The sequence below is a fragment of the Schistocerca piceifrons genome, chromosome 3 (genome assembly GCF_021461385.2).
Source record: "Schistocerca piceifrons isolate TAMUIC-IGC-003096 chromosome 3, iqSchPice1.1, whole genome shotgun sequence".
NCBI lineage: Eukaryota > Metazoa > Arthropoda > Insecta > Orthoptera > Acrididae > Schistocerca > Schistocerca piceifrons.
Window position 1 is genome coordinate 531327261 of NC_060140.1, and position 27846 is coordinate 531355106.

A 27846-nucleotide genomic window follows, 5' to 3' on the forward strand; every position below is an offset into this window, starting at 1 on the left:
TCGCAACCGTCTCCATGAAGCTGGGCTACGGTCCCGCACACCGTTAGGCCGTCTTCCGCTCACGCCCCAACATCGTGCAGCCCGCCTCCAGTGGTGTCGCGACAGGCGTGAATGGAGGGACGAATGGAGACGTGTCGTCTTCAGCGATGAGAGTCGCTTCTGCCTTGGTGCCAATGATGGTCGTATGCGTGTTTGGCGCCGTGCAGGTGAGCGCCACAATCAGGACAGCATACGACCGAGGCACACAGGGCCAACACCCGGAATCATGGTGTGGGGAGCGATCTCCTACACTGGCCGTACACCACTGGTGATCGTCGAGGGGACACTGAATAGTGCACGGTACATCCAAACCGTCATCGAACCCATCGTTCTACCATTCCTAGACCGGCAAGGGAGCTCGCTGTTCCAACAGGACAATGCACGTCCGCATGTATCCCGTGCCACCCAACGTGCTCTAGAAGGTGTAAGTCAACTACCCTGGCCAGCAAGATCTCCGGATCTGTCCCCCATTGAGCATGTTTGGGACAGGATGAAGCGTCGTCTCACGCGGTCTGCACGTTCGGCACGAACGCTGGTCCAACTGAGGCGCCAGGTGGAAATGGCATGGCAAGCCGTTCCACAGGACTACATCCAGCATCTCTACGATCGTCTCCATGGGAGAATAGCAGCCTGCATTGCTGCGGAAGGTGCATATACACTGTACTAGTGCCGACATTGTACATGCTCTGTTGCCTGTGTCTATGTGCCTGTGGTTCTGTCAGTGTGATCATGTGATGTATCTGACCCCAGGAATGTGTCAATAAAGTTTCCCCTTCCTGGGACAATGAATTCACGGTGTTCTTATTTCAATTTCCTGGAGTGTATATTCACAGAATGACATACCGAAGTAGCATTCACCTACCGCTACAGCTACATAAGTGTAACTGAGAACACTTCTGACAGAAAATACTGAACCATGAGAACTAGTTTTCGGCAGCAAAAAAGGGGAGGGGGGGGGGAGAGGTGGCAGAATCCGGTGAAACTTACCGCATGGGTGGCGCTGCTGCTCTCACGTATTAGCAAAATCCAAGCGATCGCCAAACAACCGAAACGGTGGTCAAATCCGAGCACCACTATAAGATTGTCTCCGAAATCACGAACCGTTAAACTTTATCGTCGCTTGGCGGGGATTAGCGTAGGCACAACAGGCGGTCGCGGGCGAGACGGTAGCTAGCGGACCCTGCAAGAATTTGTTTCAGAATGAGACTGGAGCTTCGATGCTCAGGACTTTTGTTAGCCGGTCGTCACCTCACACTAGTGTGTCTGTGGCTGAAAAGGTAGTTTCGCTGCCAACTCTCTGGTTGGTCTAGCGGGTAGCTGTCGCCTGCTGGGCCATAGGCCTTGCCTCTTCCATTTTGACCTAGAAGTTTATTAATCTGGCTCAGCCACAGCCTCGGCGATTGGGAAGGCGGGGTGTTCTGTGTTCGTGCGGGCCACAGGACGAAGATGTCGCTCCGTTTAAACATAAATCTTTCTAACGACCGCCGCCATTTTGAACAGTTTAATTCCTCCCAAATTCTGTTTACAGTTCATGGAGGCATGTTCCGTCTATGCAACTAATTGAAGGCAGTTTATTTATTGCCATACGCGTTTCTCTTTTTTTATTTGTGTAGCATCTTCAATGGCCTGTAATACATGTTTCTTTTTCTACAAACATATTATGTAGTAGTTACAATATGTTGCTATGTTAAATTTTGTCGTGTTTTGCTCTTGTTTCTTTAGGTTAGACTCAACTTTTGCAGCACAAATTTCGTGATGTGAAATTATCATTCGGTGTTAATTACGAGTTCCAGCGCAGTTACCTCATGCGTATGGTCCTGGAGATGTATTCCTCAGTTTCCATGCTCTAGCCGGCCGATTTCCGGCGTTCTTTCACCCACATTTGATTCAATACGTCGCATATGTCGCTTCTATTTTCCGTTTTGTGATCAACATACAGTATTTGTGTCTTTGATGTGTAGTGTTGCCAACTGTCGTGTGTGTGTGTGTGTGTGTGTGTGTGTGTGTGTGTGGGGGGGGGGGGGGGGAGAGAGAGAGAGAGAGAGAGAGAGAGAGAGAGAGAGAGAGAGAGAGAGAGAGAGAGTGAGAGAGAGAGAGAGAAGGGGGAGAGGGAGATCTATTAATTATATATTCTGGTTATGTTTTGGATCTCTGTTCGTTAATGTTTTGGTGCCTAGCGTGATTAGAGATACATTGTTTATGTCGATTTAGTCATCGAGTACCTTCTTTGCCATTGTTTGTGAAAGTTTTCTTGCAATGTTATGAGCTTTTTATTGTGATTATTCACTCTGGTAACTGTCAAAGAGCAAAACACGACAAAATGTGACAAAGTAACATATTGTAACTACCACATAATATCCAGAATGAGATTTTCATTCCGCAGCGGAGTGTGCGCTGATATGAAACTTCCTGGCAGATTAAAACTGTGTGCCGGACCGAGACTCGAACTCGGGACCTTTGCCTTACGCGGGCAAGTGCTCTACCAACTGAGCTACCCAAGCACGCCTCACGCACCGTCCTCATAGCTTTACTTCTGCCAGTACCTCGCCTCCTACCTTGCAAACTTTACAGCAGCTCTCCTGCGAACCTTGCAGAACTAGCACTCCTGAAAGAAAGGACATTGCGGAGACATGGCTTAGCCACAGCCTGGGGGATGTTTCCAGAATGAGATTTTTACTCTGCAGCGGAGTGTGCGCTGATATGAAACTTCCTAGAAGATTAAAACTGTGTGCCGGACCGAGAAGTAAAGCTGTGAGGACGGGGCGTGAGTCGTGCTTGGGTAGCTCAGTTGGTAGAGCACTTGCCCGCGAAAGGCAAAGGTCCTGAGTTCGAGTCTCGGTCCGGCGCACAGTTTTAATCTGCCAGGAAGTTTCACCACATAATATGTTTACTATATGTATAAAAATAAATGTGTATTACAGGTCACTGAAGATGCTTCACAATTAAAAGAAGCGAAACGCGTAGAGCAATAAACAAATTGCCTTCAATTAGTTGCATAGACATAACATAGCTCCACGAATTTTAAAGCAGCTAAGGTAAGACGGAAAAAAGAAAAAATAACGGTATTATTACAAGATTTCTTTCGTTTCTGTAATTATTTAGATGCTTTAGTTCGCGGTTGAATTATTAGATACTTCCAAATAAAATTAGTACGCAGATTATAGACAGAGAAACGGTTCGTTCCTCGTCCAAAAGGTGATTCTGTCCTCGGGTTTCATATTCATTAATTACTCTCGACTCTTCATTAGTTTCCGGCCTTGCGAGGCTGCCAACGCGCTTGTCACTGCACTGGCGTGCTTGAGAGGGTTCGTAACTCGATGTGTTAAGTTATACACTAAGCATTTGCGTGCTGTGTGCTCGCGGCGGCGCGTGGCCCAGCTTTCCCAGCGACGCGGTCGAGCGCACGGCCGGCGCTGTCAACATGCCTCTGACTTACGCGACAGGGGCCGGCGAGGCAGAGTTGGGCAGAGCGGCCTCTTCGGCTGTAGCGACAAAAAGTGTCTCGCAGAAGGTAAGCCAGAATGTCTGACAGACTGAAAACTTAGACATGAACGTTCAGTCTTGACATAGCGATTGTTGCCAACGGAAAATCGGACCTGCAGAAAGCACTGAAAAACTCTTTACTTCTTCTACCGAAATCCTACTGGATGACATAAATAACTTGGAAACGAGCAATATGGATCTGCAGATCTTGTAGGAATGAGAAAAGAAATACAGCTGAGACTCCTAAAATGAGAGATGAATCATGTTAAATAAAGTTGAAATACGAAGAACAAACACTGAACACATCAGTAAAAAAGAAAACGCCGGTAATTGCACCAGTCAGGATGATCAAGTCGACGCAAGGAGCCCTGTTCTGTGGCCAGGTAAAGGAATACACATCTAGACGGCCTGGCAACTAACGACGTCACTTTAAAAAGAAGGAAATCTGAAGAACGAATAGAAGGTAGAACCATAGGTACAATGGATTGAGCCACTGCAATGGAAGCCGAGCCATTGCAGTCGAAACCGATAAGTAAAATCATGTATCGTCAACCAACAGATCACTAGAAAATTTTGGTTTATGCTCAAGACTGATTCTGAATTACACTGAGGTCGTAATTTATGTGATAGTGATATTCACATATACAGATGGCGGTAGTATCGCGTACACAGAGTATAAAATGGCAGTGCCTTGGTGCGGCTGTCATTTGTACTGAGGTGGTTCATGTGAAAAGGTTTCCGACGTCATTATGGTCGCAAGATGGGTGTTAGCATACATTGAAAACGGAGTTTTAGTTGGAACTAGACGCATGGGACATTCATTCTCAGAATATTCAGTAGTTAGAAACACAGTCTCAAGAGTGTGCGGAGAATATCAGATCTCAGAAATTACCTCTCACCACGGACAACGGAACGGCGTTTGCGCAGAGTTGTCAGTGCTAACAGGCAAGCAACACTGCGTGAAATAACAGCAGAAATCAATGTAGGGCGCACGAAGAACGCATCCGTTAAGACAGCTTAGCGAAATTGGCGTTACTGGGCTTTAGGAGCAGGCGACCGATGCGAGTGCCTTTGCTAACACCACCTGCAGCGCCTCTCCGGGGCTCGTGACCATATCGTTTAGACCTAGGCGACTGAAAAGCTGTGGCCTGGTGAGTCCCGATTTATTCGGTAAGAACTGACAATAGAGTTACAGTGCAACGCAGCCCCACGAAGCCCCAGTTGTTAACAAGGTACTGTGCAGGCTGGCCGATAGCTCCTTAATGGTGTGGACTGTGTGTACATGGAATGGACCATGTCCATTGGTCAAACTGAACCGATTATTCACTGTAAATAGTTATGCTCGGCTACCTGGAAACCATTGACAGCCATTCATGGAATTCATGTGCCCAAACAACGGTGGAATTTTCATGGTTGACAATGCGCAATGTCATCGAGCCACAATTGTTCGTGATTGGTATGAAGAACATTCTGAACAATTCGCGATGATTCTTGGACCTAGACCGGCCAACCTGAATGCCATCGAACATTTATGGGACATAAGCGAGAGGTCAGTTCGTTTACAAAATCCTGCACCGACAACATTTTGGTAGTTATCAACGGCTATAGAGGCAGTATGGCTCAATATTTCTGCAGAGAACTTCCAACGACTAGTCGAGTACATGCCCCGTTGAGTCGCTGCTCTACACCGGGCAAAAGGATGTCCGATACGATATTAGGGATTATGCCATGATTTTTGTCACGTAAGCGTCGAGGATGACAGTCAGTGAATGAGGAATCACGCAATATTGGTTCAGTAAAGTGTTGTGGTGGGACTAAGGAGAACAGGTAAACGATCCCTGCAACAACATTTCGTGGATTTTTGCCGATGTATGTGTGATTGTTAATATTGTTTGTCATAGTATTAGCAATTGGTTCAATCCACGCATGGTACATGATTCCGCGAAATACTTAAAATCACAAAATACTATTATTCGGCTGAATGTTAGCTCCCATTTTAGACATATGGGTTACCTTTTCTGACAAGACAACTTCGTGGTGATGTCGGGAGATTTACTGGACGGTAGGCTATAATCTTTCTTGCTACTGCTGCGTTTCTATCACTATGAATGAATTCAGTGCCATTGATGAATGGAATCGCTGATGGCAATAAAACTGTCATCCACATTGCCTGAAACTGCTTTGTATCCAGAAGAAACCCCCTGGATTTGATCAGCCATGAGCAAATTGGACTGCTCTGAATCGCATCGAGCGGGCCATGGAAGAATCGCACACTACCGACAAGTGGGGCAAATCTTCATCACCACCTTGTGACTGTAGTGCGGAACGACAGACAACTCTTCATGTTGTATCAGCATGTTTCGCACATGCGTACACGGGTGTTTTCGAAGATTTCCTGAGAGCGATGAGTGCTGTGAAACATAAATAAAACACCTTGATATCCATCTGTAGCTGTTGTCATTTGTGTGATTTATATTATTTTAAACTGGAGACAAAAGTTTAAATACTGATGTACAGAATCTTAATAATTTTTGTATATATAGTGCCGTAAGATAATCATTTTCTTTGTATTTTTTCATTTGTCTGTTACTAAAAATAATTCAGTATCTGCCCATAGTAAATGAAGAATTCGGTGCGTGCGTGTGTGGAACGTCCTATGGAGTACTTAGTGGAACTTTATTTGGAGGTAGGTCAGGACAGCATGAGCGACATGCGGTCTTGAGTTGTCTGGTTGAAAGATAGCGTCACGGAGTTCTCGGAAATAAGGCAGTTTCCGAACTTTACATATCAGAAGTATAACGCCTGAGCTCCAAATTAGCTGGGTTGCTGACGTGTCCGGCCTCCTGAATTTGGACAGGACGTTTGCCAGATCACGGTTAGATTACGGCAGCGTGGTTTATAGATCATCCCGTATTTCCTACGTCAATATGTTAGATGCTGTTGACCAAGAGGGCATTCAGATATCGATGGGAGCCTATAGTATCAGCTAAATTCATTGTGTGGAGAGGATGGTGAACAGCCATTCCGGTTTCAGCAGTGCCTCCTCCTTGTTCTACAGGCCTCGAAAATGTCGGGGATGTCTCAGTCATTTGCGGTCCACCCCAAATTTTAATGGCTTTTCAGGAATCGGCACCATGCGACCAAGCCATTCGGGATACTTGCTGCTGACTGTCTGGTTATATCAGACCTCCGAATACACAGACAGGGATTGAACAAACTACCGCCTAGGCGTCTTTAAAGCCCAAAGTGATTTTAAACTCGACGCAGTACAAGAAAACCTATACTACTGATTTCGTTTTTACAACTGTTTTTCCCTCATTTTCAAATGCGTACCCCATTTCACGTTGTGTAAACAGATGGATCCCGGCAAGACAATGCTCTCGGTTATTCAGCTGTTTTTCCTGAAAGAGCTTTCAAAGTGCGCCTTCCAGAACAATTAATAAATTAGTATGCGGAGCTGAATGACTTTATGGAAGCACTGTAGTGGCTTCGAAGGTATCACAGTACAAGTTTTCCCTTTTTTTCTGACGAGCTAAGTGTCTACAAGCCGTCCACCAAAAGTATTCCGTAGACAGATTGATTGAGCTGATCCATCCTTGCAGCAGCCTCGACACCGTGGCAAGGTAGTAATCTTTTGCTGGGTATCGAGAGAAATCGGGATACGAGGAAACGTCATAGTCGATAAAGCTGCCAAAGAAGCTGCTCACCAGACTGCGCGTATGAGGTAACGCTTTAACAGAGTTTCCTCCTCCGGCAGGATGATCCACCACTCTGTTACGTTTGTGGTCTATCACTTTCGATTCAGCATGTTTTGGCTGAGTGTGTCTTATTACTGACGTCAGGGCAGCCCTCGGTGTGGTTGGAGATCTGGCCACCATCCTTGCTGATACCGACGTCTGTGTTACAAGAATTCAGAAATTTTGTGAACTGTCGGGCGTCATCCCTAAATACTGGCGAGGGTAAGCACTGTAAACTACTCTGGGTGTGGGGGACAGCCTTCTTAGTTCCCCCTCCCCCTCCCGCCCACCTGGTTATGACCTGCTGAATTTTCTTCAGGACGCTGATCATCATGCTGTTGAGCGCTCCACATCCAAAATTAGCAGTGTCATCCCCAAATCAGCGGCAATGCGATTCAAATGCGATTGTATTTCGTACCCAATGACACTCCATAGCATCCAGATCGGTGTCGGACTACTATCTGGAGGACCTGGGTTCGGTTCCCAATACTGCCAGGCACTTTTCCTTGTTGGGAAAACTGTGACGGGGTGCACTCAGCATCGTGCCGCCTATTGAGGAGCTTCTTGATTGAAAAGTACCGGCTCCACTTTCGGAGAACCCAACAATTGCAGTGAGAGGTTTCCCCTGACCGATGGCTCTACATACTACATCCGAATGACGTTACTGGCAGAGGATGACGGAGCGACCTTTAGGTAATGAATAGTCCGTACGGCCAGTACGGAGAGCATTAACTTACCTTTAGCTACGACTTGTATTAGAATCCAAACCAAGGCGAGCAGTTACATTGCCGATCGATACACCGCAGTTTCCATTGGCCATGACACTGCCACTATCGAATTATGACACGTGCTGGTAGACGTTTCATCTACTTACGCGACGCATAACACGATATTCTCACGATGTTCTTTGTTCATTTGCGCTGAATATCGTTGAGTGATCATTTGGCTTTGTAAGTGAATAGCGAACCAAATTTTCCTGACCTGCAGTTTTAGTTTTCGTTCTGTGTATTTGTACTTAAAGTTTACTTCGAAACAGCAGCTAAACTATCACAGGTTTTGTCTACTGAAGTATAATAATACGAGTGAGGATGGCAGTTGGAAACTATATCGTTTGTAGGCCACATCCTTCCCAGAGTGCGTTAATAAGAGTAATAATTAACGCCCACTTGAGTACACGCAAGCAACCGACCTACGACAAGCAGCATAGTGCATCCGTAGAGGTGGCTGATGGTCAAGCGTCTGATGTGCGTCGAGCGCCGACTTGTCTTCTGTCTCTCGCCCCCCCTCTCCCCCTCCTCCTCCCCCTCCCCCTACCCCCCCCCTCCCCCCCCCCCCCCACACACACACACGGCACTGTGCGGTGCTTGCCGTTACGCTTGGCCGCGCGTTGCGGCCGCTCGCCACAAATGCGACAAAGGCAGGACGCCGCCTCCACCGCCGCAGCGCCGTTCACATCCGTAACCGCAGGAAAGTCCGACGTGAAGCCGCGGCACGCTGTACCGTGCTGCCGTGTCCCAGCCGACCGCACCGGCGCAGTTTTTCTTCAGCTTCACAGCTTTCTTTGCTGAAGCACCAGCGCCACTTCATAAACATTAAGCAGTCTACATCGTATCCTCTAGTGTGCGCCATTATCATTTCGCTCCTATCCCACAATTATAGCTAACAGTGCTCGCGATGGGAGAACGCTGGTGCGGCATTCTGAAGGAGAGGAATACAAATAGCCAAGCACCCACCCACACAAATGTAAGTTCTCCGCCGTCTCTCTAAATTGCTTAATGCAAATACCAAGATGGTTCCTTTAAAAAAGAAGAGGCCCGATTTCTTTTGTTAGTTGTCTCCAGTCCGAGTTTCTAATTAATCTCTTCTGACCTTGTCGTCGATGGGATGTACTCCCTAATCATCCTATTTGTGTTGCCTGATCATATTAGGGCTCTCGGACTCACTCACGTCGGATCAGGGTTTTACACATACAGTACTTCTGTATCATGGTTATTCAACAAACAGCAACTTTAATGTGGTAAATAGTTCGCCTTCTCCGTCAGCAAACAAATGAAAATAGCGTTAGGATTAATCTGACCTCTATACAGGGCGTTCCGAAACTATTCAGGAGGTAGAGAACATCAATTTCCTTATTAACTGTGAAAGTGCCTTGTACTTTATTTATATAATCTATTGATTGATTATGACGAGGATACTGCCCTTGTATTCCTTGATTGCGATAGCTATTGGTGTTGCTTGATTTGAGGTGAGTTTGTTATTTATGTTGGAGAAGATGTTATGGTCAGCTGTTCTGTAATTATGGATTCTACGAGTATGTTGTTGGTTTCTTTCCCTTTCTACGCGCTGAGATAATTTTATAGTTAGTGTATTTTATTGTCGTATTAATAGTTCTGCATTGTCAGGGCTATATTAGTAGTAGCTATTATGTTTTTTATGTTTATTTAATTGAGTTTCGGTTGGAAATTATAATTCAGTCCTTTGTGAAACAGTGCTTATTCATCTGCTGTAAACGTCATCTTTGTAAGATTGTTTATTGTAGTATAAAATTGTATTGAAGAGGGGACTGTGGCCACTGGTTTTTGTGCACTTCTGTTGATACATGGTGTTACGTAATTTTTTGTTGTGAGTGCGTCGTATGCTATGACTTCTGTAACTAATGTATTAATGAATCCAAGTAAATGACCCACTATTAGTGTAGTGGAAGTATTGTTACGTCGTAGATGAGCTACATATAATTACTGATTTAATGAGGCTTTCTCGTTCAGTTTGTTGCTTATTTCTTACTGCATTTGTAGTTTTGCTCCAAACATCTTGATTGGTGCTGTAAGATTGGATGCCGCGATGATGTTGCGCACATAGTTTGGGCTAATTTTAATCTGGACAAAAACTTTAAGGAACTTCATGTCTCCTTTTACATTCATTAATGTAACTCGTAGCCGTATATAACGTGTATATTCCCTGTCACGCTATATGACATTAACATCGATAATTGTCCATCCATTGGGCTTGCAGCGATGATAATTCATGGCTAAGTATTTTAGATACATAAGTCATAACATACGACGAACTAATAACAAAAAATTACATTATTTGATGTATCAACAAAAGTGCACAAAAAGCCACTTGCCCCAGTCCCCTCCCCACACACAGTTTTATCCAAGAACAAAAAGCTTTACGAACATCACATTTACAGCAGAAGAATAAACACTGTTAGACAAGGAACTGCTTAAAATAGCGACTGACACTGCAAAATCACTAATAAGACCTACGCTAAAATGGATGAAATGCATCTGTTAGACGGGTCTGTGACAGGGAATGGACGAACCACAGTGAGAGACCGACGGGTGCCGCAACAGCAGACATCCGGACGTCTGCATCGCCTGCTACGTGAAACAGGCACTTTACGTGCAAATATGCATGATATAGGTGGGAATCGAACTGTGCGAACTCGCGAAATGGAAGACGAGATTCTGCGGCATGTTGAAGACACTCCATCTACAAATACACTGTGTGTGGCACACATCCTAGGCGTCGGACATAGTCTTTTGTGAAATGTGTTACGTGACCAGCAGCTTCATCCTTTCCATCTTCAGCGGGTGGCAGCACTAGCACCTGAAGATTTTCCCTAACGCGTGTAGTTCGCATAGTGGTTTTTGAAACACACTGACATGCACCTCTTACTTCCCACCGGGGACCTGTACACCGACGATGCTTTGTTTTCCCGTGAACATTGTTTTGGTATCCACAGTTAGCATGTCTGAGCACATACGAATCCACGAGGTACTCGACCTCTTGATCATCAAACAGCGATTCGGTTTTAATGTTTGGGTGGCATTTTCGGTGATAGGTTGATTGAACCAGACACTCTTTCATTCAGCCTCAACGGGCGGAGATATCGCATCTTTGTAGAACATGTGTAGCCAAAACTGCTTAAGATGTACCTCTGAATGATAGACAAAGGACGTACGTACTTCCAGTAAGATGGGGCGCCAGTCTATTTCAGTACTGATGTGAGGAATCATCTGACAATGAGAGCCACCTCCGGGAATCGATAGATCGGCCGAGGTGACCCTGTGGCCTTCCACGCGGGTCAACTGATCTAAGATCTCTTGATTTCTTCCTTTGGGGCATATGAAGCAGCTGGTGCATGAAACCGCTGGAGAAATACAAGACTTCGTCCCTAGAAATGCCATAGCTGCTGGTACCATTGCGGACAAGCCAGGAGTCTTCGAACGGACACTACAATCAATGGTCCGACGATGTGCTGCGTGCATATAGGCCAATGGGTCGCGCACTCGAGCATTTCCTGTGAATGCCGCTGCTGTAATTGGCATGCTAAACTACCTTTTTTGTAAACAGTCCCTAGCATTAGAAAGTGCCGTCGGGACGATAACTAAATATATTTGTATTGATGTTCTCTGCCTTGTGTATTAATTTGAAGAAATAGTTCCGGAACTCCGTACAGAGTATCAAAAGCTTTGGACTCCACGGTGATTTGGGCAGGCGTGAATGCCCTCTTAAATGTCAAGATAAATTCAAGGTAAGTAAAGCTCCTGAGATAAATCTATGAGCAGGCAACAGTGACAGTCGGAATGGTTAAAGACCTTATCGCCAATAAGATCACAATCGGTGAAGGAGTTCGCAAGGTAACATCTTCGTCAAACTGTTCACTCTTGTATTGCCAGATGTTTTTAGATCACTGGACTAGAATAACATAGGAATAGAAGTGAGTGGCTCATATCTGATCCATCAGTGTGCTGCTAGTAATGTTATACTCGTAAGTGAAGGTTTAATAGAACTAAAGAGTGTGATCTAACAACTAAAACTTGCCTCAGCAAAGATGGACTATAAAATGAATATCAGTAAAACAGAGGTACAAAGCCCAGGCAGGCCACTATTTACAGTCGGAAACCAATCTAGAGAAGCGGGTGATGATTACATCCACGCAGGTCGTAAGATCAAATTAGGAAAAAAGCCAAAGTGAAAAAAATCCACGGAGAATAGGACTGAGTTGGGCAGCAATTCTGAAACTAAGATTCGTCCTAACCAACATAATCTGAAGGCTAAGGTCTAGTTATTTGCGTACTCCCAGTTACAACTAAGTCTGAAAATTATGACTCCTAAGTGCGTAAACAACAGCTCACACAACGAACCATGGAGCGACAGATGCTGGGATTCATCCTCAGGGATACTACTGGATCAGAGGACAATAGAATAACAGAGGCAATAGACGTCCTAGAGAGAACTGCAAGACTTGAGTCGCTATGAATAGGACACTTAGCTCGCCCAGATTACGGAAGGCGGATCTCTATAATTGTTCACTGGATACCATGTGACCATAAGGCTTTGGAAGATCCCATAAGAGATAATTTGATGACGTGAAGCTGGTGGCTGGAACGCGATGTTACCATGTGGCTCAGAAACGAAGACAATGGGAACTGATGGAGCAGCCCTATATTAGGCAGTACATTAAGACAGGCAGAAGATGATGATGAAGAAGAAGGACAGTAATGAAATAGTATTAATAGAACTAAAATGATCTGAATGAATCTGATGACAATATGAAAAACAGTACTTAATAAAAAGTAATAACCCCAATACTAGCTGCACTATTGGCGCTGCTAATAATTTCGATATTATTTGTAAATGATGCTGACGATGGTGGTGGTGGTGGTGGTGGTGGTGGTGGTGGCGGATACAAAATGAGTTTATACTTGCGCGGAAGTGATATTTCCGACACAGCGAATTTTTGAGGTTTCGGAATTTAGGTAGACTGCACTAGCTCAGGACTCTGACGAATGATGGTCTGGTTGGAAAGGACACTTTGTTCCTGTACGTAGGTCTTACCGCATAATAGCTAAGACTGGGGAGGAACTATGTTTCCCAAAACAGTTTTCTGTGTGAATCTTCCACTGTAAATTACTCGCTGCGCCCGCTCCTAGGTGCTTGACGGTTGTAATTACGTGTAGGTGTTGGTCGGCGATCGTTTATCAGACAATAAGTGGTCATTCCACACCTCTTTATGAGCAATACGTTACACGTGTAACACTCGTACACTAAGCGTCGGTCCTCTGCAGGTCTTCTTAGTGTCGCAGTGTCGCCACCTCCCCATGGAAATACTATCATCTGCTAACAAGGTCCTGGCGCTTCTGACGTTGCTCGTCAGTTTTTTGATCGGTGGTGGTTTTGTACCATACCCTTTGGATATGCTCGAACCGGTCACATCTGACGGTTATTTTGCTTATTACGTTGACTATATCGTTTTTACATTATACAGACTTGATGTTATTAAAAAATTCTAAGAAGCGACTACTTGTCCAACTCTGACGACCCGAGGTGCGTATTTACGGGCTTAAATAAGATCTCCCCCTCACCTGGTGGCAGAACATCTTCTGATGGACTACTGCTCATTTTAATGCACAGCGCTTTATCAAAGGAGGCTGCTGCTGTACGGCGCTCCTCCTTTCGTTCCTCCCTTCAGCAATCCAGCGTCCTGTGTCGTCTCTGCATCGGCTGTACCAGATTCAGCCACAGTTTCACCTCGCGAAATGGACTGCCCCCAAGTTGTGGTTGCGGAGCTTGACAGACAGCAGTTCATATCCTGGTGCAATGTCCCCCCCCCCCCCCCCCCTTCGTCCCGGCTTACCACGCTAAGCATTGTCTTTCAGATTGTTGGTGTCTAATCGTCTCTTAACACTGGTGGACAACGTAAGAACAGTTGAACTGGTTCTTAATTTTTCCCGGGAAAAAAGTTTTTATTCTCAGGTACAGTGTTTTAAACTCTGTCTGTTTTAATTGCTTTTAGATGTGGTAAGGTTTTTTTTCTGCCGCACCTTATTTTCCATTTTATTGGTACATTCCGATTGGTAGTGAGTGCTGTTCTTCTTTTTAACACTTTGGCTGTAACTGTTCGGGTGTGGGAAAGCTGAGCCACAGAGGACACTGATCTGTCTGCATCCTTATCTGATCATTTCTCTCGCCTTATTTTATTACTGTCGGCCCAACTTGACGTCCATCACAAGAAATGTACTCGCAATTGCGAATATGGACAACCATCACCTATATGATGGAACGTCAACAATGAAAATTTGTGCCGAACTGGGACTCGAAGCCGGATTTCCTGCTTATCGTGAGCGTCGCGTTACAAATTGGCTATTCGAACACGACTCACGGCCGGACCCAAACTTCCACATATCGTCAACCAGGTCCGGCACAAATTTTCACTGTCGTCATTCCATTATACAGCTGACGGTTGTCCGTATTCGCAACTGCGAACACATTTCTTGTACTTCATAACGGCTGTAGTCGCTGCAGTGCCGAAGGAATGTTGCATCTTATTTCGGAATAATACAACCACTGCAATATCGTATAGACGTCCATAACGTTTTTAACCTTATAAAAGATTTTTCCACTCCATTGTGGCAGGGTGCAGCAACCGGTTGGTTGAGAGGATATTTAATATCAATAATGGCAATGGCAAGGAAAGCGTTTCTGAAGAAGAGAAATTTGTTAACATCGAGTATAGATTTAAGTGTCAGGAAGTCGTTTTTGAAAGTATTTGTATGGAGTGTAGCCATGCATGGAAGTGAAACATGGACAATAAATAGTTTGGACAAGAAGAGAATAGAAGCTTTCGAAATATGGTGCTACAGAAGAATGTTGAAGATTAGGTGGGTAGATCACGTAACTAATGAGGAGGTATTGAATAGGATTGGGGAGAAGATAAGTTTGTGGCACAACTTGACTAGAAGAAGGGATCGGTTGGTAGGACATGTTCTGAGGCATCAAGGGATCACCGGTTTAGTATTGGAGGGCAGCGTGGAGGGTAAAAATCGTAGAGGGAGACCAAGAGATGAGTACACTAAGCAGATTCAGAGGGATGTAGGTTGCAGTAGGTACTGGGAGATGAAGAAGCTTGCACAGGATAGAGTAGGATGGAGAGCTGCATCAAACCAGTCTCAGGACTGAAGACAACAACAACAACAACAACAACAACAACGCGTTTCACCCTTTTGTGGCAACATCAAATTGTCAATAAAAAACAAGAAAGCAATCAATTAGAAAAAACAGCGGAAGGTGCATGGACCTACCTTGTACGCAGGTAAAATGAACTGAAAGGAATAGAAACTTGAATAAAAGTGCTAGATATTTAACCCATCCGTCATAAAGGCGTGTGAAATGGAAAAAGGACGCCAAAGTCACTGAATACGTAATCCATCCGTTATAAAATATATTAAGTGTGTCCAAGAAGGTGGCGGAAAAAGTTTCAACGACTGTCTGATGTTACCTAGGGCACACCAGCTGCCTCCGCCGTTGCAGCACAAAATAAGGTCACACCTACAAAATAAACGCGGTATGAGCCGCAGACAGCAGAGTGCCCGTTTGACGCAGACATAGGTGTTACTGTGACAGATCGTGATGCAAACACCGCGTATGGTGCGGCAGGACGTGGCCAGGTGGCAAGGCACACTTACGAAGTACAAACATTACCTAAACCTAACAAATTAAGAAGCGCCGCTGTATATCGAGGTTGTTTTAATGTGATTCTGATTGGGTGTTGAGTCCAAACTCCTGAAGGTGTACAGAACTTAAAAACAATTAAAAAACGAGTAAGACTGAAAATTCCATTAACTAGTAAGACTAATCGGAGACTTGTATAATGATTTCACTGCATTTATTCACAGAACCAAAGTTCATAGCGGAGGGTTCCGAGAAAAACCGTATGTGTCCATGTCTTGCGACAAATTAATTTTAAATTGCGCGTGGGATGTACTTGCAAAAAGTCTGGACAAATCTCTTGCTTAGAGCCCCCCAAAAGTAAATTATTTGAGAGGCTTGTTGGAACTATGATAAGTGCACAAACAAAACAATCTCCAGGGGCTACTGCAAGCAATGTATTCCAGGTTGAAATGAAACTAACGAGAGACAGTATGATGAATTTCTAAAAAGTTGTGACCTGGAAATAGTGTATAACCTTCTCCAAAACCTCAATACAGCGCATGTTCTAGGTGTCAGGAGATTGCTGAGTCATGTAGTTTGCAAACATCAGATATCGAAGCATTGTCATTACTAAGGCAGCTGGGTGGAAACAAAATATCAATGAGGGACAATGCTCATATATGAGCCAATAGGATGGTGTCCAAATCCAAGGCACCAACTGATAAATCTCGTAAAAAGTAGCAGACTTATATTGATCGAAATGAATGCTAGTGAATAATCAGAGTTCTCAAGAACTTTTTCTGTGTCTGAAAATTTTTTGCTGCTCTTAACTCTAAAACCTGGAAAAGTATCGGGGAGTGATGAAATCCATCCCGAATTTCTTCTGCGTGGTAGGAACTATGCAAAAAGATGACTGGGGATTTCTTCCTCGACATGATATCTCGTTCAATCGCACCAAAAAAATCAATCAAAAATTATAGCAATACTCAAACTCGGCAAAGCATCAAACCTGTCAAATAACTATCACCTAATCGCACTATTATGCACTATTTAAAAATTCCTTGAAAGACATGTATGCAATCGTCGGTCTTTCAAAACCTTCCTCTTGAGCAAAGTGGATGCTAACAAGGACGGAACTGCGCTTTTCACGTCTTAGTATTAGCATCATTTGTTGAAGCAGGTTACCAAATAAACTAGAAAACGTAAGTTACTTTCGTTGATCGAAATGCAGCATGTGGCACCGTTCGGAGGCGCGGGCTGATTTATAATTATTACGACTTGTTCCTCGCAGACGGCCAAAAAGACCTGATTGACAACATGTTAGATAGAATGACATTTACTGTAACGACAGGAAAAGGCACGAGCTGTCAGAAAGTATTGACTAATGGCCTACCGTATGGATCCGTTGTTGCTCATGTTGTTGGATGTATGTATATCTGATATGATATTCCTCCCAACACAGTCAGGAAGTCTGGCTATGCGGACGATTGGGCAATAGCTAGTCGACTCGAAGTCTTTCAAACAACTCAGTAAATCGTAATGATTTAGACATTTTTAACCAACCTTTCCTTAAATGGAAGTTACAACCAAACAAAATAAAACAGAGGGTGCGTGTTTTCATCTGTCCAGTAGACTGGCACGCACATCCCTTGATGTCTACTTTGAGAGACGCAAATTGCATCTGAGCATGGATGTGGCTTAGTAGTCAACACGTAAAATAGACAGACATACATTTTAACAAAGCTTTGCGTATTGTTAATGAGTCGATAGTATCTGCTCCCACGTACTGGTCATCTTTCGTGAGCCACATTCCACCTTTCAGACAGCAGAGCGCGCTTTACGTAAGTACCACAAGATGGCCGATAACCCCGATATTCCAATACTGAATGATGTATTCTCTGCGTAGCGAAAAAGATTAAGAGCAAGACATTCCACTCTTACTACAGCCAGGACACTGATTGAAATTTAACTCAATACTATTGATGAATGGGAACACTGCTAGCAACAAAACTGTCTCTCACAATACCCGAAACTGCCCAGCATCTAGGAGGAAGTCCCAGGACTTGACCAGCCTCGGCCAATTGAGAGTACCCTGAACCACACTCGAATGGGCCGTGGAAGATTTGAAGACATTCTCCACGTATGGGGCTAATCATTATCACAGTCTTGTGACTCTAGTGCGGAACGGCACAGTTACTTATGTTGAATCAACATACCGCGCACGTGTCTACAAGTGTCCTTTCAAATATTTCCTGTCCCTGACGAGTGGTGTGATAAACTACATAAAAGATACTGAGATTCATCTATAGCTATTGTCCGTTATGTTATATTACGATGGAAATCTGTGTGGAAATGTTGACATTTAATAGTTCCTTAATCTTTGTATGTGTATAGGTATTGTTGTGAGCAAAAATTCATAATGCGTGCCATACGATAAATAAATAAATTGATAAAACCTTTCCCTATTCAATCAACAGATGTTACATGATACAAAAGGACTGTTTGTGCGTTTTCTATGTGTGTTTTTATCTCTGGCCTATCGGTGCGTGATGCGCACGCAGGTGAACACAGTACGTACTCAGAATCCGCTAGCAAGACAGACTGAAGTAATCATCCCTGCGCGATACCTTTCCTGTTGTGTTTGACTGAGATTTGCCGTCTGTCTCTGTGACGGCCCTGTCCCAAACTTACAGACTATACTCCAATCGCGCAGTTAATTTTTTTCCATTCTCTACAGCCATCGGATATGGATCGTGACACGTACAGAAGTACCAAAAAGGATGTGTACTATTTCCTGTAGGAACTCACTGGCTATCTTTGCGCTGTAGCACGGTTAGTCATGTGACCATTCGGCATTTTAGCGTTTTAAACGGTAACGTAAAGTCGGCCACTGTGGCCGAGCGATTATAGGCGCTTCAGTCCGGAACCGCGCTGCTGCTACGGTCGCAGGTTCGAATCCTGTCTCGGGCATGGATGTGTGTGATGTCCTTAGGTTAGTTAGGTTTAAGTAGTTCTAAGTTCTATGGGACTGATGACCTCAGATGTCAAGTCCCATAGTGCTTAGAGCCATTTGAACGTAAAGTTTGTCTGCAGTCTTTGCTTTTGCAGTCAAAACTGTTGCAAACTAACCCGTTCGAGCATGCTGTAGGGCAACGCTCAAAGCTGCCAACTACATACTCCTGCAAACTTCACAGGAGCTGTCCGGTGTAGTCATATGCTTCCTGCAAGAAGCACTAGTCCAGGAACGTAAACAACAGAACCGGTGTCATATTTGATTTTATGGTTACAACGCAGAGCTAACGACAGATACGACGCAGGAATCGAAGATGGCGTTTGATCGCGTGAAATGTCTGATTCGATCTACGTAGTGGCAATACAGTTACGCCGTAGCTTATTTGGAAAAGTTCTGGAAGGCACGAGACTCCATGATGCCTCAAAATGGCGGAAAGTGACGCTAATTCAGCTGGGTTAAGAGGAACACAGCCGCTGCTATCCCAGAAAGAGTGCTAAAGAAGAGGGGATCCATACAACATATTGACAATGTGTCAAGCGAGTCCAAACCATAGACTTCATTTGGATAAAAACAAATTCCATGTGTAATTCGAAGGTCGATTGTTTTGGTTCCTATTCTACCTTCCTAAAGGAATAGGGAATATAGACTTGACGCACGAAGTTGAAACGTGCGTGTAGGATGTTAAATGCGACAGATGTTGCTGGTGGAAACTTGGCGCTTTCTCGACCAGTCATCGCTCCAACGATGGCTACTGTAGTGCCGTTACCCACAGGCAGCATAAAAGAAATCAGCGGCGTGTCATTGCCACGAACAAAGCGGGGCAACAGCCGTACAGCAGCACCTATTTTTGTGGGCTACGCCTCGTGATAGGCTACAGCCGCGTAGGAGCCAAAAGGGGGTGGCAACTCGCTGTTAAAGTTGTGTGAGCTAAATGACGACTGGAAAAATAGAAGAGACATTGCTGGCGGAAAATAATTCAGACGATGTTATCCAGATGTCAGAGTGGTAAAACAGAGAGAATCTGCACAACCTATTAAGAATGTGTTCAGCGGATCCAAACCATAGCTCTCATCTGGATGAAAACAAACTCCGGCGTTGAAGTAAATGAAAGAACTGATACAGTCGCTAAGGATGCTACACGCAAAGCATTGGTAGCGAATATGCAAGTCCCATTTACGTAATTGAATCTTTAATCAAGGAGAGAGCGAGAATAGAACATTACATACTGCTTCAAGAGAGAGCATTCACAGATACCGAGCATACAGTATCACCAGATCCATGGTTCGTTTTCCTTACTTGCCATAGTTCGTTTACTTTTTTTTGTGATGATAATTGATGTACAGTACCACCAGTGAAGCTGATCTGACTAGATTGGTGAGATTAGTGCTAAGTATTTTTGATTATATTATTTATTTAATCATTCACGTTGAAAGTGTGCTCTCCTGGACTTGCAAAATCCCTTACTGCCCTTCGACTGTGTTTCCAACTGCTCTGATATGGTGAGGAGGGGTTGGTAACGAAACTAAAACTGTCTGCAGCCCTACAACTATGTCACGAAGGGCGTCGACTTTCGCCTAGAGCCGAAGGGCTGATCAGTCTTCGATGGCTATTCTGCTGTCACCAAGCTTTTCTTCCATATATACATGACGGAAGTACTCTAGCCTTGTAGAGGCGCAGTTGAGTGTGTGTCCGCACATTTCTGCTGGTGGAAAAGGATCAGAGAGCTAGTATTGATTTAAGGCATTTTTGTTGGGCATGATGAACATGAAGGTGGAAGAGGAGTTCGTGATCCATATGCATTCGGAAATACTTCCTATCCGTCAACCACGGGATCCTTGTGCCGTTAATGACGATGTTATTGTGGAGGATAGGCTGTTCCTTCGTAAAGTAAATGCTTGTATTCTCAACAAAATGATTCAACTGGCACTGAGCACTATGGGACTTAACATCTGGGGTCATCAGTCCCCTAGAGCTTAGAACTACTTAAACCTAAATAACCTAAGGACATCACACTCATCCATGCCCGAGGCAGGATTCGAACCTGCGACCGTAGCAGTTGCGTGGTTTCGGACTGAAGCGCCTAGAACCGCTCGACCACCGCGGCTGGCTATTCTCAACATTTGTTGCCACAGCACCACTAGACGGTTTTCAGGATTTGACATTGTAGTCGATTTATAATGTAGTCGTTGTTGCGGCCTGATGTGAAAATGGACGTACCGTAGCGCAATGTAACAGTGTGGGTCTGGAGGCGTATCGTTCATGTAAATTTTGAATGTTACCAGCGATAGAACGCAATCTTCGGGCGTCTGTTCATCCATATATTTCAAGATAGAGCGTTGTCCATACTGGGCTACCAAGAAACGCCTGTCTCTTAGGCAGTCGTCGATGTTTCTCATACTCGTGTTTGGTATGGGCGTCTGAGTGATCTTGTAACTAAGCGTTGTTGTCAGATTTTGTCATACACGTTGTGGGAGTATAGAAAGATGGCTGCTGTTGACATCGTGAAACTTTAACGTTCGGCACAGTGTTCAGTTTTGCGCAGAACTTAAGCTCAGCCGAAAGGTGAGACGTGGAAGCAAGCTGTTCTGCTTGTATACAAGCAGACAGAGCAAGCGGCTATGTAGTCCGACGGAAGAGGAGGGTTTCCAACGCCTTTGACATGATGGTAAGCAGACGTTCGGGCCAATGGTTCCGGGAAACCGTTGGATCATTAGCACTCACAGTATTTGATACACAACTCATACCATTGAGTTACTAGAACGATATTTAACTATGACAGTTCCCAAACCCATCCTCAAAGATTTAGTTTCTTAGATTTCAAAATGGGTGACTGTAACAGTAATTCGCCGGGAGGCTTAACAGTGTCACTCTCCGCCTCCAAAAAGTACAGTGTGCACAGAGAAACGTTCGCACATAAACGGCTGAAGACCCTCAACTGACTTACGTAAGTTCTCTCCTGTGTACCAAGAATCCACAAGTATACGGTGTCTTTCTGATGGTGTGTAGCGAACATTGACTTGTGACTTTATTGTTAAGGTGTGCTGTTTTGATTATTTTTGACTGCAAACATTCGTAACTATGTCATTTCAAGCTGTACGATTGTGTGTATTTTATGTTTTAAGGGATACTTTTGCTCATCCTCGTATTAGGCTTTATGTACATCGTTAGTGGATTAATTGTCTGTCGACGAAGGCAAAATAAAAATAAGTGGGGTAGTTAACAGGAAAATTTTAAGGGCAAACACGAAGACTTCTGTATCTGTTCACCGTGATCTGAACCTCTAAAATAGTTCAACAGAACCGCTTTTTGCGCTGTCAGTAAATCATTAACGAATCATACGAAGCACTTGGTAAAATCCGAATATTGATTCCAGAGAGACATTAACAGTGTCGCGTACTGGACGAGGTGGCTCAGTGGTTATCACACTGCATTCGCATTCGGGAGGACGACTATTCAAACCCGCGTCCGACATCCTGATTTAGGTTTTCCGTGATTTCCTTAAATCACTTCAGGCAAATGCCGGGATGGGTACTTTGAAAGGGCACGGCTGAGTTCCTTTCCTAATCCGATGCGACAGATGACCTCGCTGTTTGGTCCCCTCCCCCAAAATCAACCAACCAACACTAGCCATAAGACGGCAACTACTTCCTTGTAGAATAGCTGTAAATGTTGCCAAAATATTTTCGAAACTCAATTTTCGCTGCAAACATTTCTAACTAGCTTTTCACAACTTTACTTGCATGTTCTACTATTAACTAAAATTACGACTATTATTCATATTTTTAGAAATGGTTTGAACTCTACTTGCACGAACAATCTTCAAGCGGTGTTACTGTTGGACAAAAATTTCCAGAAAGACAAATAAGTTAACAGTGAACAGAAAATACCAACAACAGGCTGAAAAATGTGTGCGTGAAAGATAAGTACTTTCAGACTGTCCGACTTAAGGTGGATTAATATACCAATTTTTCTTTGCAAACACGGCTATGGAACAAAGTACCGTAACCAAAAGGTGATTGGTCCAAGGAAGGAAAAACGTGTTACTGTGTTCTACTATCAGCATTAGCGTAAGTCTGGCAAAGAAACGCTTAAAAAATGGTGTCCTAATAGAGGTTTCGCTTGTGATCAAAACACAGTCGGCAGGTGATGGTTGACGTGATCACTGTAGCAAATATCTACTAATACCAGTATTGCTGCCACCTGTTTTGATCATAAGCGAGATAGATTCTTCCTACACGTCGGTCAGGGGCCTGACGATGGCGTAGTAAAACGCTGAATCTGGTTGCCAAATAAAATAAGGTTGAAAATTGATGACTGAAGGGTGTATAATTTGGCTTCCTCTAAATGAGAAGTGGCCAAGTGCAGGCACCAGACCTCAGTAGCAAAGCTACCTGAATGAGACGTCGAAGCGCCGTTAGTCAAAAGAATCTGATATTATTAATAACTACGCAGCTACGCAGTTGGAAAAAAAAGAAAGACATCCCACTTTGTAGATACGAACGCCATTGTGTTTTGTGATTTGTCATAGTGTGGCTCGATGACTGAGTGTTTAACTACAGATCGACAGGTCCGGGTTTCAATTGTCAGTCGATACTACGATTATTTTTCTCTGTCACTTACTGTTGCTTTTACCCCTACTATTAACCTGTATCTTTGAAAAATATCAAAATATCAAGATGAGCTGTGACGGGGGAAGTCAGTTCACAGGGTCGGAGAAAGGTAGAAATACACTCCTGGAAATTGAAATAAGAACACCGTGAATTCATTGTCCCAGGAAGGGGAAACTTTATTGACACATTCCTGGGGTCAGATACATCACATGATCACACTGACAGAACCACAGGCGCACAGACACAGGCAACAGAGCATGCACAATGTCGGCACTAGTACAGTGTATATCCACCTTTCGCAGCAATGCAGGCTGCTATTCTCCCATGGAGACGATCGTAGAGATGCTGGATGTAGTCCTGTGGAACGGCTTGCCATGCCATTTCCACCTGGCGCCTCAGTTGGACCAGCGTTCGTGCCGAACGTGCAGACCGCGTGAGACGACGCTTCATCCTGTCCCAAACATGCTCAATGGGGGACAGATCCGGAGATCTTGCTGGCCAGGGTAGTTGACTTACACCTTCTAGAGCACGTTGGGTGGCACGGGATACATGCGGACGTGCATTGTCCTGTTGGAACAGCAAGTTCCCTTGCCGGTCTAGGAATGGTAGAACGATGGGTTCGATGACGGTTTGGATGTACCGTGCACTATTCAGTGTCCCCTCGACGATCACCAGTGGTGTACGGCCAGTGTAGGAGATCGCTCCCCACACCATGATGCCGGGTGTTGGCCCTGTGTGCCTCGGTCGTATGCAGTCCTGATTGTGGCGCTCACCTGCACGGCGCCAAACACGCATACGACCATCATTGGCACCAAGGCAGAAGCGACTCTCATCGCTGAAGACGACACGTCTCCATTCGTCCCTCCATTCACGCCTGTCGCGACACCACTGGAGGCGGGCCGCACGATGTTGGGGCGTGAGCGGAAGACGGCCTAACGGTGTGCGGGACCGTAGCCCAGCTTCATGGAGACGGTTGCGAATGGTCCTCGCCGATACCCCAGGAGCAACAGTGTCCCTAATTTACTGGGAAGTGGCGGTGCGGTCCCCTACGGCACTGCGTAGGATCCTACGGTCTTGGCGTGCATCCGTGCGTCGCTGCGGTCCGGTCCCAGGTCGACGGGCACGTGCACCTTCCGCCGACCACTGGCGACAACATCGATGTACTGTGGAGACCTCACGCCCCACGTGTTGAGCAATTCGGCGGTACGTCCACCCGGCCTCCCGCATGCCCACTATACGCCCTCGCTCAAAGTCCGTCAACTGCACATACGGTTCATGTCCACGCTGTCGCGGCATGCTACCAGTGTTAAAGACTGCGATGGAGCTCCGTATGCCACGGCAAACTGGCTGTCACTGACGGCGGCGGTGCACAAATGCTGCGCAGCTAGCGCCATTCGACGGCCAACACCGCGGTTCCTGGTATGTCCGTTGTGCCGTGCGTGTGATCATTGCTTGTACAGCCCTCTCGCAGTGTCCGGAGCAAGTATGGTGGGTCTGACACACCGGTGTCAATGTGTTCTTTTTTCCATTTCCAGGAGTGTATATATGTTTGGTGAACGACATATGGGCCCATAGAACATCCGACCACATTTTTGACTGGATTCACGACTTTCTAAGAAACATAACTTACACATTATCACCCATTTGTCGAAAATAAACATTTATAAGAACCTTGCCTATTGTACAGTCACAAGGTTCGGCACTTAAAACAACCACCATCTGTCTATAAATGTGGCTTAAGAAGATTTAAATCAAGCCATTACCACTTTCACTTATTATTACAAATTCATCCTCAGAGGGCTATTATATTTTCTTGCTTTCTTTCTGGGTCTTCGTTTTTTAGTCGTTCCAGGTTTTGCACAGTGGTGTTTTTTTGTGCGAGGAATTCCTCACGAATTTGTGTTGTAGGTTCTAAAAGTTGAGTGAGTGCTGTTAAGTTCTACGGAAATAGCTTGAACACCACCTTTCTGCGTTTTATAGCTGACAGAAGAAAGAAAATCTGTCTGTACTAGGCATCTGAAGATGGAGTTCTAGCAAATCTGAAACCCATAATGGTTTGATATATATAAACTTTCTCAAACCATACTTGTGGCTGGTTGCCGTTTCAAATTATTAATCTTATAATCAGTACGTTTTACTTAAGGGTATGGAATCGAAGGCGTAGAAGTAATCCGTGGAGAGCCCCACGGGAGTGTTACAGGCCCATTACTGTTTACAGTATATAACAGTCATCTTGTGGGTAATGTCCGAAGCTTTATAAGGCTTCTTGCAGACGTTTTCAGCGTAAATAAATGAGACATTGTGCGGATGAAGAGGCGAAGAGACCCATTAATGTTCGGTTATGCTGTTGGTGAGAAATCGCTGGAAGGAGCAACAAGCGTAAAATACTCAGCAGCAGCCGTGTCCGGAGCGACCTAAAATATAATCTATATATATTATAAAAATGTATGTACGGGTACATATGCATGGTCCACATCACCCCCTAAACCAGTGGACAGATTTCAACTAAACTTGGTACGCATATCACTTACTGTTTAGAATAAATCGCTGTGCGAGTAAGAACCATCAATTTATGGAAGAAGTGGCTGTAGGGATGAAAGGAAAAAAATTTACCGCGTAGTAATTTTGCGCTGTTCATGCAGTAAAACTGCCGCACGAAGAATCACGTTTTAATTTATTAATTCTTTGTTACTGTTTTCGCGACACATTTTGTAGACTATTCACATATATCACTGAATGTATCGGCGAAGAATTGTATCATTATACAACATACAGTTCAGGAGATATGAAGTCATAGACATTGAGCTGCGTGGGAGTGAAATGCAGAGCGAAATTCGCGACAGATATTGGTGAAATACGCATACAAATATGTATGAAATAGGTGAGAAACATGTGAAATGTGTGCGTTTGCTGGAAAAGCCACACATAAAAACTACCCCCGAAACTTGGTACACGTACTGCTAACTACCTGCAAAGAAATACTATGGGTGTAAGAACCAGTACCTTCCTACAGAGGTAGGGGTGATAATATGGGGAGAGAAGAGGGAAATGGACGCAGATTGGTGGAGGGATAAATGGTCAGAGAAAGGAAATAGGGGGGGCTGGACGGGGTGTGGTGTGGTGTGGTAGGCAGTCTGTACAGAGAGGGGGCAGGGGGAATGGACGAAATTTTTACAAAGGAGAATCTCCAAACAGCCATACGTTTTGAGAAGTTTTTTTATTTTGACAATCAGTTTTGGCATTTCAATACGCCATCTTCAGGTAAAAAAAAGTGTGTGAAATCTTACGGGACTTAACTGTTAAGGTCATCAGTCCCTAAGCTTACACACTACTTAACCTAAATTATCCTAAGGACAAACACACACACACACACACACACACACACACACACACACACACCCATACCCGAGGGAGGACTCGAACCTCCGCCGGGACCAGCCGCACAGTCCATGACTGCAGCGCATCAGACCGCTCGGCTAATCCCACGCGGCTTTTCAGGTCCAATTTCGTGTGGAGACAATCAGATGTATCGATATTAGCATCCCGGAGCAAACGGTATCTGGATGCCGTGAATTCTTTATTAGAGGGCTTCCTTCGAAGATTTGACAACATGCGCTTTGACGGGTAGTTCAGTTGTTGTCAAGTCTTGGAAGAAAGGCATTCGATTAACGAATTCACGTTATCTAGGTACAGTTGGCTCCAGTATTCTAATACCGATACATCTGATTGTCTACACATGAAGTGCATATGGTGCCAGAAGATGGCATATTGAAATGCCGAAACTGGTTGTCAAAATAAAATAAAATAACTTCTCAAAACTGAAGCTATTTGTTGATTTTTCCCTGGTAAATATTTGAGCAGCCGCTGTTCCGCGTCCATAATGGTTCAACAGGGAGTAATAGCAGGCTGAAATAAAAACGTAGCTGGGCAACGGCAGGTATCGGCTAGTGACCACACAAAATAGATATTAGGAAAAGCATACGCCAGGCTGAGATTCATTGGAAGAATCGTAAGAAACGTAATTCTTCCACGAAATAAGTGGTTTACAAAACACTTGCTGGGCCGATTCTTGAGTGTTGTCCATTGGATTAGGACTCTTACCAAGTTGGATTAATAAGAGTGAGAGTGATATTCAGTGAAGAGCGTCATATTTCGTCACAGGATTGTTTAGTCGGCGCGTGCACACAACGGAGAACAGGTTACAGTGGCAGTCACAACAAGAGGGGCATTGTTTATCACGGAGAAGATTACTGTTGAAATTTTGAGAGTGTACGGTGGAAGAATAGTTGATCAAGAAATTACATTCTCTCACATATGCCTCGCGAAATCGGAGAAATTAGACCTCAAACGGAAGTTCATGGACCGTCGTTCTTCTCATACACCTTTCGTGAAAGGAACAGAGACTGGGAAAATATAGTGGTATTAGACGACAGATGTTGTTGTAGAATTACGGAGCTAGTGTGTAGCTATCAGTTGAAAATAGTTTTCTTCATTGGTCCCTAGTACAGAAAAGTTAAATAATTAC

The 27846-nt window shown here is 44.6% G+C and overlaps 1 long non-coding RNA gene and 1 other non-coding gene across 2 annotated transcripts in view; one reads left to right on the plus strand and one right to left on the minus strand.

Annotated features, from left to right (window-relative positions):
* LOC124787784 overlaps window positions 1–27846 on the plus strand; it is an 847274-nt gene that overhangs the window by 406046 nt on the left and 413382 nt on the right. The gene's annotated exons all lie outside the window — the stretch shown is intronic.
* Trnat-cgu lies at window positions 2467–2541 on the minus strand. The gene has a single exon. It is a non-coding gene; the product is annotated as a tRNA-Thr (tRNA).